This window comes from Anser anser (assembly GCF_964211835.1).
Source record: "Anser anser genome assembly, chromosome: 2".
Lineage (NCBI taxonomy): Eukaryota > Metazoa > Chordata > Aves > Anseriformes > Anatidae > Anser > Anser anser.
The window spans coordinates 27058030-27069900 of record NC_139721.1 but is presented as its reverse complement, the minus strand read 5'-3'; the positions used below and the strand labels follow the sequence as shown (position 1 = coordinate 27069900).

Below are 11871 nucleotides of genomic sequence, written 5' to 3'. Positions count from 1 at the left end.
AAAAAAAAAAAAAAGAAGGAGCTGTTAATCAAAGGGGAGAATTATGTGCAGATATTATTTTGCTGATATGGCCCATGGATACTTCAAGTGAAGGAGAGACAGAAACATTCAGTACCTGCAGGTATGTTCAGAATAACTAATTTCTCCTTAAGCTTCCTGTCTGCTATATGAAGAAACTCAGGTTATTCTAGACATCAGAGAACATTTCAAAAAGCCTAAGAGCAGTACATAAAGAGTTATCCAATAGAAAATTATAGATAGAAGTATTTGAAATTTGAATTTTGGTTGTCAGAGTATGTCAAAAAAAGAAAGTGATTGACATGCTTAAAAAAAAGGCTAGTAAATTTTTACTTTCTTTCCAGTGCTAGTCCATCAGAACTATGTTTCATTGCACGTAGTTCTAAGACTCATTTCCTCTTACCCAAATTTATTGGTATTAACTGGTTTTAGTTATTAAAATAATTGTGTATGAGAAGGTTTTCACAGAACAGAAGAAGACTATATTGCAATAAAAAATCTATGGTTTGGAATACGGATTATGGATATGGATTATTATTATACATGGATTATATAATATGCAGCTCACTAGCAGCAATATTTCTCTCAACCATATTAAAAATCGTCTGAACACACAAGATTTTAAACCCTTTGATGCAAGCATCATTTATCTGGTTTCTTTTGGAAACGAAGCTATCTGCTCGTGCTATATTTGAGGGCACATCATGTTTGCACACGTCTTTCTGTCTACCCATACTTTTAGATTTTGGAGGGATTTATAGACTGATAAATAGACTGAGACAAAGCTACCCTCCTTTTTCTGTGTTTTCTAAGCTAAGTTGTACAAATGTTTGCAAGTGAATTGTAGAAAGATCTTTCTACAAGAGAACTTTTTTTTTTCCAGTGCTATAGTAATTTGAATCTATCATTGTTTTCATCTAATCTCTGTATACCTGTATACTTAAACACTTCTGTTGTGTGCTTTCCACCCCTCCACCCCCCCACACCCCCACCCCCCATAATATTTCTTTTTGTCCAACGGTCCAAGTAATATCTCTGGAATCCATGGGAAAAGTTCAGATAATTTCAAATTCGGTTGCTTTCATAACATGTGAATGATATTTCTTTGTACCATTTGGAAGGTCCAGGGTCCAGTCATGTATTTCTTATCTATTTACCTCTTTTATTGTGACATAAGGAGGAAAAACAAAACAAAACAAAAAAAAAAACAGACTCAAAGAGAGAGAGAAAATGAGAGAAAATAATCATCTGTAAAACCAAATTTAGTTTCTATAGCAGGGCTTGTACCTTGCATTTCAAAAAATTAAAACAGAAGAGGCATGATATCCTTCGTCATTGCTCCGGGTGATAGCAAATCTGTATTCTGATACCTAGCAATTGGTAATTAGTAGTAATCATTTTCATTACAGCAAGATGCGCGTAGAAGGTGTTTGCAGATTAAATGCATCAGCAAACACTGCCAGGAGAAAGGAGTAAAAATGCAATGACTATGCCTGTGAAAATGAGTTTGGGGGGTAAATAAGAAGGAAAGTGAGAAAGAGGATAATTTAGCAGAAGATGAATACATAAAATAGGATACTCAGAGACAATAATGTGAGTGTCCACCAGAAGATGGAAAAAGGAAAGGAAGAAGATAAAATATAATAACAATACAAAATAATAAGCAGAGAAGAATCATGAAAACTAGAGTATGAAATGAATTTAGATATGAAGAAAGGAGAAGATGAAAGAATTTATCTTAATTTCTTCATATAGGTGATCGTCAATCAGGGCACTCTGTGGCCAGCACCTTAAGTCACAACATCCTATGCTCATGCTTCCATGGATAATATATGCCCAGTACCCTTTGTCCTTGCCCTTAGCATCTGGACAGAGTACTCTCAACCTTCAAGTCCTTTCATCTGCATTTGTTTGCCACTGCAGCCTGCTTCCTCCTCTACCCTGCAGTATTCCCATGAACCAAAAGACCCCTTGAGGATTTCTGCAGTCTGTGTGATCTGTGGGAGACAGAAATGTTGGTCTGTCCCAAAGCAGTCGTTGTCTCCATTGCAAGCATAAGACAATTCTTGCTATGTTTAGTTTCAAATCATGCAAATGATAACCAGATATTGCCAGTATGAAGGTACATATGGTTGGAATGAAGACGTGTGGAAAATATATCTGGGTGATTTGTCTCACATTCACCTTCAGAAACATCTTCGATTCTTCTATACCATGTTCCTGGTTCCTTTTCTTCTTCCTTAAAAGGTACTTTCTTTTTAGCAGCTGCTACAGAGAACAGGAATACCAAAGAAAGATCGTTTCCCTGTTTTCATTGTAATATGTTTTCCTGTTTAGAAACATCACCAGTTGTGTTGAGAACAGGATGTTTTTCTTTCCTTATCAGCTTCCTACAACAGATTGCTTATAGACTAACATACCCTTCTCAGAACTTGGGTGCCCATGTCACATACGCAGATGTGCTTTTAGGGGTTAGGTCTCAAGTGTCACAGAAATTTCTAACTCATAACATAGTTGTTAATGCTGAAGCAGAACATGAAGAAATACTGTCTGGACCCACCTGGATGCTATACTGTGCAATGTGCACTACGCGATCCTGCTTGGCAGGGGGGTTGGACTAAATGAGCTTCAGAGGTCCCTTCCAAATTTGGCCATTCTGTGATCCTGTGATTGCTAAATATAATAAACTTAGATTATTTAATTTATATAAAAACAATTGAATAAAAAAGAGTTATCAATAATAATGAATACCGAATTAACATATGTTAACATAAAATTCAGTAAGATAGTGATCAAATAGTCTCCACATATCACAAAACAGCTGATCTTAGCCATTCTAACAAATAAAATTTATGGTTTTCAGTAACTCACAGAAGTAACCTACAATGCTTTAGACAACATATATCTTTTATACCAATAATGGAGGTTAGTGTTGTAAACAAATGACCTTCTATCATTGTCATGATGAATACAGAGCAGTGAAATAACACAGACATGCTCTTAATCAACTGCTTGATGCTTTTGACACATTTCAGTTTGTGCTCAGTGAGTCTGACAACTGGTAGATAGTCAAATGTTTCACAAAGTAATGTATATTGCTGCATTTTCACACAGAACATTTTTGTGTTGGTGCTTGTGAGGCTGTGGGAGAAATTTCATCATGGATTTTAAGAGCCCTTTGATGCTACCTGCAAGAAGTAAGAAGGAAGAAAAGATGGATGATTTACAGAGAGAAATAGCAAAGAAGGATCTATTTCATTGGTTCTAAGAAGTCTATATCATTTATAGCATTTATTCAGGAGCAAAAAACACTGCATTTTTCTGCAAGCCCCATTTTTCTAGCATCCAAGTCTTCTGTATGTGAAATAAATATATCATAAATATCTTAGTAGCATTCAGTGAAGTCCATCTAAATAAGTGTAAAACAAACATTTTCAAGTGTTTCTTTTTATTTTTGTTTTGTTTTGTTTTGAGGCTGGTTCATAATTATAAATTATCTTTTAATATAATCTGTCTCAAAGAGGCATGGCTTGAGTGTCAGTGAGTTGGTGGCCATTTTCATTGTGATGGAAGTCCCTTTGAAGACAGCAAGCCTTTTGACACATCCAAATACTCCATTATACAAGTAGATAGCCAGAATCTCTTGACTGAGAGTCCTTTGTCTCCAACATCTTGGTATTCCAAAATACACTAGGCAGCCTTTACCAGGTAGCAAGATCAATAAAAAGAGCAAAAGGGGGCCCTTAGATATTATGACCTAAAGATTAGCTGTATGTATTCCTAACACGTATTTTTAATGTACTTTTAAAAATGCCCAATTATATGGATGCTCAAATTTACTCATGTATTTCCTTAGCTCTAGTTAACTATTCTTCCTGTTCCCCAAGATCAAAGGCCACAAATGAAACAATTCCTTTAATATCCACTATGAGCTTTGAGAATAGATTATCTCCTTCTTAAAACATCAATGTGAAGACTTAGTGTTTCTTCCTTTGTTATCTCTAGCCCTAAGAAACTCCTAAGTATTTTTATTTAATAAAACACTCACATGTTTCACTTGTAGGGAGAAAAGAAGGATACTACATATTTAGAAGACAATAGTCCTTTTTAAATATTCATGTATGGTATTTACCTTCTGTCAGAGCATAATGTTATATTGCCATCTACCTGTACACATATTTCAAATCTTCTTGCAGGTTGCTGCCAAAGTACTTGATTCCCATTCTTTTTTCTTTTTTCTTTTTTCTTTTTTCTTTTTTCTTTTTTCTTTTTTCTTTTTTCTTTTTTTCTTTTTTCTTTTTTTTCTTTTTTCTTTTTTCTTTTTTCCTTTTTTCCTTTTTCTTTTTTCTTTTTTTTTCTTTTTTCTTTTTTCTTTTTTCTTTTTTTTTCATTTTTCTTTTTTTTTTCCTTTCTTTTTTTTTTCTTTCTTTTTTTTTTTTTCCCCGACATTGTTCATTTTTGGGTAAATGGAGAACATTTGCACTTGCAAATACTGAACTGCAAATTTTTTTTGTTGTTCTACTTTTGGTTGGTTTTAAGATATTTTCTTCACTTTGTGAAAATTTTTATGAATTCTGAACTGGATCTCTGTTGATATTCAACTTAGCAAAAATGGAAGAATAAGAAATTTTGATCTGAAAAATTTCCTTGACATAAAAACGTTAAAGAGTTTTGTGCTGAAACCACCCATCTCCTGAGAAGATTATCAGTGATTCAACTTTTCTCACTAGTTAGAAGGAAAAAAAAAAATTTTAGCTTTTATCTGGTTGTGTTGACTGCCAGAATAGTTTTCAGCTAAAAAGAAGGAAAAAAAAAAAATCAGTTGTGAATATTATATAGATATGGTGAAACAAATTTGATACAGATCAATTCATAAATCTCCATAAAAATTAAGACCAAGATACATTAATATATATTAAATATTGTTGGTTTTGAAAAAAAATATGACTAGGTAAGGTACAAAACTATTTTTGATGTTTGGCTTTGGAGCTTATCCTAGGTCAATGCTCTTACTCTATTTTTTAATGATCTTTAAACTCTTTATTTCTCATGCATGTTCCCACTTTCTTGGGCCAAATTCCTCATGCCCAGGCTCTTTTTCAACTTCCTAGGTGATAAGTTGTTCCTCAGTTTCTTGTTGTGTTATTCTTAACGGTCTCTTCATGGCATCTCCGGTGCTCAGGTGTCCAGCTGCATGTCAAGGACGTCCATGGCTCCCAGGTGCAGTTCCCAGGCCGAAGGCCAAGCTCCCAGCCTGGACCCCAGCCTGGCAGATATTGCTCCTCTCAGGGTAGAGCAGCCATCTCACGTCAGTATTTTCTCACAACAGTCACATTAATTCCCTAAGTGCTGCTATCAGGGGCAGGCACCCCAAGAGATTTGCGACATCACCCTATGGCCTCAAAAAAGGCATCTGGCCATAAGTGCCCTGAGCATCCAGCCTGCATAGAGTCCAGCTAGTAGCACTTGAGAGGTTGAGGTCCTACTGCTGGAACATGAGAGTTAGAGGGGTTGATAGTGGAAGGCACGACTTTGAGGTTATTCCGGTGAATGACAGGAACAATGGCTCCCAATCCTGCCTGCTCTGTGATTCTGTCATTCTGTAATCAGTGCACTGGAGCACTTCACTTTATCTGAGGAAAAGTTGAGAGAGCTTGGCCTGTTCAGACTGAAAAAGAGAAGGCTGCAGGAGATTTCATCATATGCTTGAAGGGAAGGAGCAATTAAATGGAGCCAGGCTCTTTTCATTGGTGCCCAGTTCCAGGACAAGAAGCTATGGGCACAAGCTGGAACACAGTAGGCTCTGTATGAACATCAAGAAGCAGTTCTTTGCTGTGCAGGTGACTGAGTAATGGCACATGTTGCCCAGAGAGGCTGTAGAGTCTCCATCCTTGGAGACATTCAGAAGCTGCCTGGACATGGTCCTGGGCATCCTGCCCTGTGTGTCCCTGCTTGAGCAGAGGGGTTGGACCACATGGCCTCCAGAGGTCCCGTCCAATGTCAACCTGTCTGTGAAACTGTGATCCTGTTTATATATATAAATATGTATATACAAAACAAAAATAAAGTAGAATATATACAAAGTAATACAGGTACTACAATTGACCCAATTTTAGACAGATATTCATGCTATTACTAATGCTATTATTTTTCATATATCTACCAATATTTAAGGTACTAACATAATTTTTAAAAAGCTTAAGATGAGTACTGTATAATCTACATATGATAAATCACTACAGAACTATTAATTATTACAATGTTAAAAGAGTCTTGCATAGATATGACAGGTGATGTATAAGCAATAATATAATCCACATACCCAGATACAGTGTATATGTGAAATCCCATTGTCCATTAATAATGTGAATTCCTCTGTAAAATACTAAATGTTTTCTACTGTTTGAATTTTTTTTCTTTTTTTTTTTTTTAAACTACTTTCTTGTACGCTATTTATTTCTTCTATTGAACTGCCTAAACTAAAAGTGGTGTTGCTTGCTAGGAGTTGCCTTAAAAATAAATAAATAAAAATAAATAAATGTTTATTAAACATATTGAGAAATATACCCTAATCTTTCCAGTAAATTTCAATATTTTTCTTATTATTTTCAACATTTTCTATGCTATTATAAAGAAAAACAAACAAAAAATAGTTCTGGGTTCTGCTCTATCTGGGAAAAAAAAAATTAAAATCTTTAACTGAAAAAAAAAAGTTCTATGAGAGCTTCAATTTACAGAAAGCAATTTGACTTTGAAAATATATTATAATATTAAACATTTCAACAACAGCCAGTGCTGAAGCCTATTACAAAGCTGTCTGAACTCCATTTGTTACAGAGAAACACCCCAAAGAGTACTGTTCTCCAGAACTGTAAGCTTAATATTTTCTGTGCATTCTAATGACATAAAAAGAAAATAGGGCCATAGGCACTAGCTCTCTACATTTTTGATGAGATTCTGCTATTACACACTTGCTTCATCAATTATGTCTTGGCTCCAAGCCACTTTCATCCTCCACTTGATTTTCTGATCTCTAAATTGCCAGAGGACCTGAAATACAGGATTCAGCAAGCTGCATTCTGTTATTGTCCCAACAGCTAATGTCTGGCATGGCAACATGTCACTTGATTGGTAGATTGCCACCTAATAAATTAATTTAATAGATCATAGAATTTAATTGCTTAAGTCTCTCCTCTCTGTAGCATCAGATAACCTGACGAGCAACTTACATTTTTGCTGACACAGTCAGCATTTCTGATGACTTGTACATCAGTAATACCACTTTTTGGCCAAAACAGGAGGAAGTCTTTGAGGGTTCACACCTCTTCTCTATTTCTGGCTCAGCTACCTGTAGACCTTACTCAGGCTCCATTTCTTGCACATATATTCCTTACTGAGAGAAACTGCTACTAATTAATTATCAATACCAGGGAGAGAAACTATTTGTGATCTGGAATTTCAGTAGCACTCCTGCTGTTCCAACACACTGGAAAAATATTGTGAGCTCAAAGGGCACTTCTTTTTACAAAACTTTTAATCAATTCTCCTATAACATTACATTTTGATACTATAGATTCTGTGTAAACAAAACACCTTATTTCTCATTTTGAAATGAAAAAATTATCTTCTATCTTTAAGAATGGACTTCATAGCTTAGGAACCTCATGATTTGCTCCTTCTTCCCCACTTTATCATCCAGTCTCACACAAATATTGACACCTTTTTGTCACATCTTTTGGTCACTCCACCAATAACCTTAGAAGGAAGTTGCAGATACTGTATTTAATCTTTCTCCATTAATGTTTGGAGTAGATGGAAATGCAGGTGTGGCAATAATTGGCATTGTAACAGCTTCAGACAGTCCTTGAGAAACAGAAAAGGAGTCAGGTCTGGACTTAGTAAATTGGAAGGACAAGAAGTTTATCGTGGACAGGCATAAACAAAATACTTCAGATATTGCAAGAAAACTGTGGAATATATACATATATATATATATAAAGAAAATATCTTTGAATTATTTGTTAAGTTCTACATATCACATATCACAGCTGGAACTACTTTGTGATGAAGCAATACAGTAATAACCCAGCTTTCTAGAAATGGTAGTAGAGAAACATTCCAGCAGTGTTCAGACAATTTTGGTGTGTGGCAATTGACAGAATCATTTATGGATTCTATTCTTACAATATTCCGTAATAAATGGAAGGAAGTATGTGCATTTATAACTAAAAAGAAAATATAAAATGTTACAAGAATTTATATGAACTTATATTATGCTCACATCAAGTCTTAAGAGGAAAACATAATATTATGCATTACAAGTAATAAAAAGAAGCTTTCAAACTTTTCTTACTTTCTTTTTTTCTTCTTTTTTACTAACAACTCTCAAGAGCTATTTATCAGCTTTTAAATTATTTTTTATTATTATTATTATTTCTATCTTTCCACTGGCACTGTTCACATCTCAAGTGTCTGATATGTTTCTAACTTTTAGTCTGGAAAGAAAAGAATGAAAACACTTCTGTATTTATGTATTACTTCATTTGATCCATCATAGCAGAAGTGCAGTTTGAAGCAATCATAAAAATTAGACTGGAGAAGCCTTACAATGAAGTACTGATTACTGTTTAAGAGTACAGCAACAACATGTCAGTCTTGCTCAGAGTTTCATCTTCTCTAATTTATCCATCTCAAATCCGTTGAAGCAAACCCTACTTTATCTCAAAGACAAAAAAAAGTGTGATCTCCCAGGACTTACATTTTGCAATGGTGTAGGATAGGCAGAAGGATTATATAGATTTAAGCAGTGAAAAAAAGATCCATTCCTTTGATTGTTGCAGGACTGGAAAGTTCATCATATTTACCAAAGTAGATACTTGAGGTGACTATGAAACTGCCCTTCTGAAGTTCAGAAGGAGTTACCTGAAGCACTCTCTGAAAAATGATGCCCAAATAGTGGTTCATATGTAGGATGCATCTGACTTCAGGTACAATTTATTTCCTCTGTTATAGAAGGACCATCTTGAAGGACAATTTGTTTACAGTGCTCCTTTGGAACCAGAAAGCAGAAGAACCATGACCAATATCAGAAGAAATAACAGATTTTTTTCCCTTCTTTGCAGTACAGGTAGAACTTGTCTACTAGAATAATGCAGGCAATTCTCACCTCTAGCAAGGCCCCTGAATATCTGCAGTTTTTCCTGTAGTCTTCATATGAAGCACACTATATGGAAAAGTAGATGTAGTTTTGATCCAAGAGGAATTTTGAAACTCGCTAAAAGGAGGTAAATATCCTTTCTCACCTTAATTATTATTTTAAAAAGAACAAGAAAATCTCAATCAAAACACTGGTTTGAATATACCATTTTAAACAAAATAGGTTGTGTCCAAATAAGAACCCGTAACACTCTTAGTTTGAGTTCTGCTTTTTTTTTTTTTCTATCTGCAGTCTATCCCACAATCATCTATTCTTTACAGCTGTTGCTCAGATAGTTCATATAACCACAGTTTCCCACATGATTTACCAGAATGTCCGATGTAATTAAATGTATCTTTTATTTTTATTATTAGAAGTAAAACAAATTAAAACAATAGTGTGACAATCATTACAATGTTGTTTCCAGGAAGATGATGTTTATTAGAGCCCTTTTGCAATTTCTTAACAGTCAATGCATGCTGTAGCACCACTGTTGAGCTCTCTGTATGTTCTTTGTAAAATTCTGCAGCCATGTTATAATACCTAATAACATTTAAAAAAAAATGGCCTGTTATTTTTCATATGGTCTAGACATGAAGGTTTCCAAACTTCAGTCAATCAGCCCCAACATACGTCAAAGCATGGAAGGCATCTGAAACTAAGGTAAAGTTTACCTCAGAGCTTTTGACAAGAGAATCAGGTGAACAGAGCTCTTCAGTATATGCTGTGGTTTCCAGATATTGCACCAACACTCATCCTCCACCCAGACAGACATAACTGTTTTAATGGAACTTGTGCTTGTAAATCTATGTTATCTAATGAAGAGTTCATTCAGCAGGTGAATGAAACAGGTAAGTGAACCTAGTTCAGTATTTAGAAACAAAGAAAACAGTGCAATATGGCTGCTTTAACACTGACCTGGGAGTTAGGGTGGACTTCCTTACTCCAGGGTTCAGATGCATGCATTGGCTCTGTCTGAAATCTGCTGGTATAAGATGTTGCTGGGTACATTTCCATTTGCTCACAATACTCCTTCACTGCTATGATTTGGTTTCGAGAGAAGATTTTTTGATACCATAAGCAGAAGGGAGCTGTGGCATGCTCTGACCAGTCTGGGTGGCCATGGGTTCATGACTGGAAGAGCCACTGTGAATATCTTTGCAGTCTAAACGTAAACCTATTTAACAGCCCTGAGAGACTGGAAAAACATCTTATAATTTGGTGCCCAGCTAACATTTTGGTTTATCAGAACTCTCTGCTATTAATCGATAGGTAGCCATTTTCAAATGGATGATAGTATTAATCCACTGTGTGTGGATGACAACTACTTATGACCTGAGCCCTCAGCTGCAGGAAAGGAACCCGATCCAGTATTTTTTGCTCTCACAGATTATATCTCAAGTCTTTCCTTGATGTCAGGCCCCTCAGCGCACTAACAAGCTCCATAACCTCTTTCCTCCTTTCTTGTGGTTTAATTGCTCTGATGTGGTGCAGCTGTGTAGCCCTGGATAAAGAGCTGTGGAAAAACTTCTTTGAGAAGGAGCTGTGAGAAGACTCCTTATGGGTTTACCCTTGGCCCAGATCAAAAGTCACATCTTAAGCTCTCTTTCCCTTGTAGAGATGCCCACTCATGATGTTTTTTGTTTTGTTTTGTTTGTTGACACCTGAGGACAAAAATAAATCTAGTTATATAACTTTATTTTCTATACTAGAATATGTACCTCCCTCACTGGCCCAATGACTAGTTTTCTTAGGGAAAGGATTGTAGCTTCAGTCCCTGGATTGTTGCTATAAAACGGGTTTTAAAATTTTAACCAGATCTTTTCATACTGGATTTATAAATTGAGTCAATCTATGTATGTCATGCTGTATCCACATTGCCTTGTGACTATAATCTCTACAGAAAATAGGCTTCCAAAATGTTCTGCCGATCTGAAATATTGATCCATCATCAAGCTTTAGAGTTCCAAGTCACATGAAAAATCATGTTCAGCATTTTTTCCCTAATCAAACATTGATACAGGAATTTCAAATGAAGACAGAAATCTTGTTTTTTTCATTTGTTTGTTTTAATTATTATTATTGTTATCATTTACTTCCTGAAGGGGAGCCAGTCTGTATTTTATTCAGCATTTTTTTACAAAAATAAGATGATTTTACTGTATATAAAAGTGAAAATAGCATTACAATGAGTACATCTGGATAATTTAAAGGATCTGTTATGGAAAGCAAAGTGACTAGTTTCTTTTTTTCTGCGTTTAAAACTGCACACATTATTTAGTTCTAAAATATTTCCAGATATCAAGGAGTTCTTTCACTTCCAGCTGTCTGTCTGAGCCCTCTTTCACTAAGCTGGTTGTTATCTAGGACATATAATAAAGCCTCAGAGATAAGGGGAAAAAAAAAAAAGTCATAAAGGCCATTCTAATGATATGGGAATACACCTTTTATTTGATGTCTTTCTCAACCAAATATAATGATCTTCCTTAATTGTAATCTTTCTAAATTACAAAGGAGTAACAACAAGGAAATAAGACATACAAAAGAACATGTGGAGTTAAAAATCCAGCTGTTGCACAGCTTCAGACATTGATATGGATGGATTATGATATTTAACTGAGAGAAGCTGCAACAGTAGGTTGAAAAAAAAATCCCAT

General features: G+C 35.2%; 1 long non-coding RNA gene across 1 annotated transcript; it reads right to left on the bottom strand.

Moving 5' to 3' along the window:
• Positions 1 to 8840: 8840 nt before the first annotated feature.
• Positions 8841 to 11116, bottom strand: LOC310893522. Its single transcript, XR_014579055.1, has 3 exons — positions 10133 to 11116; positions 9185 to 9241; positions 8841 to 9067 (listed from the first exon to the last, which is right to left on the bottom strand). It is a non-coding gene; the product is annotated as an uncharacterized lncRNA (long non-coding RNA).
• Positions 11117 to 11871: the final 755 nt, after the last annotated feature.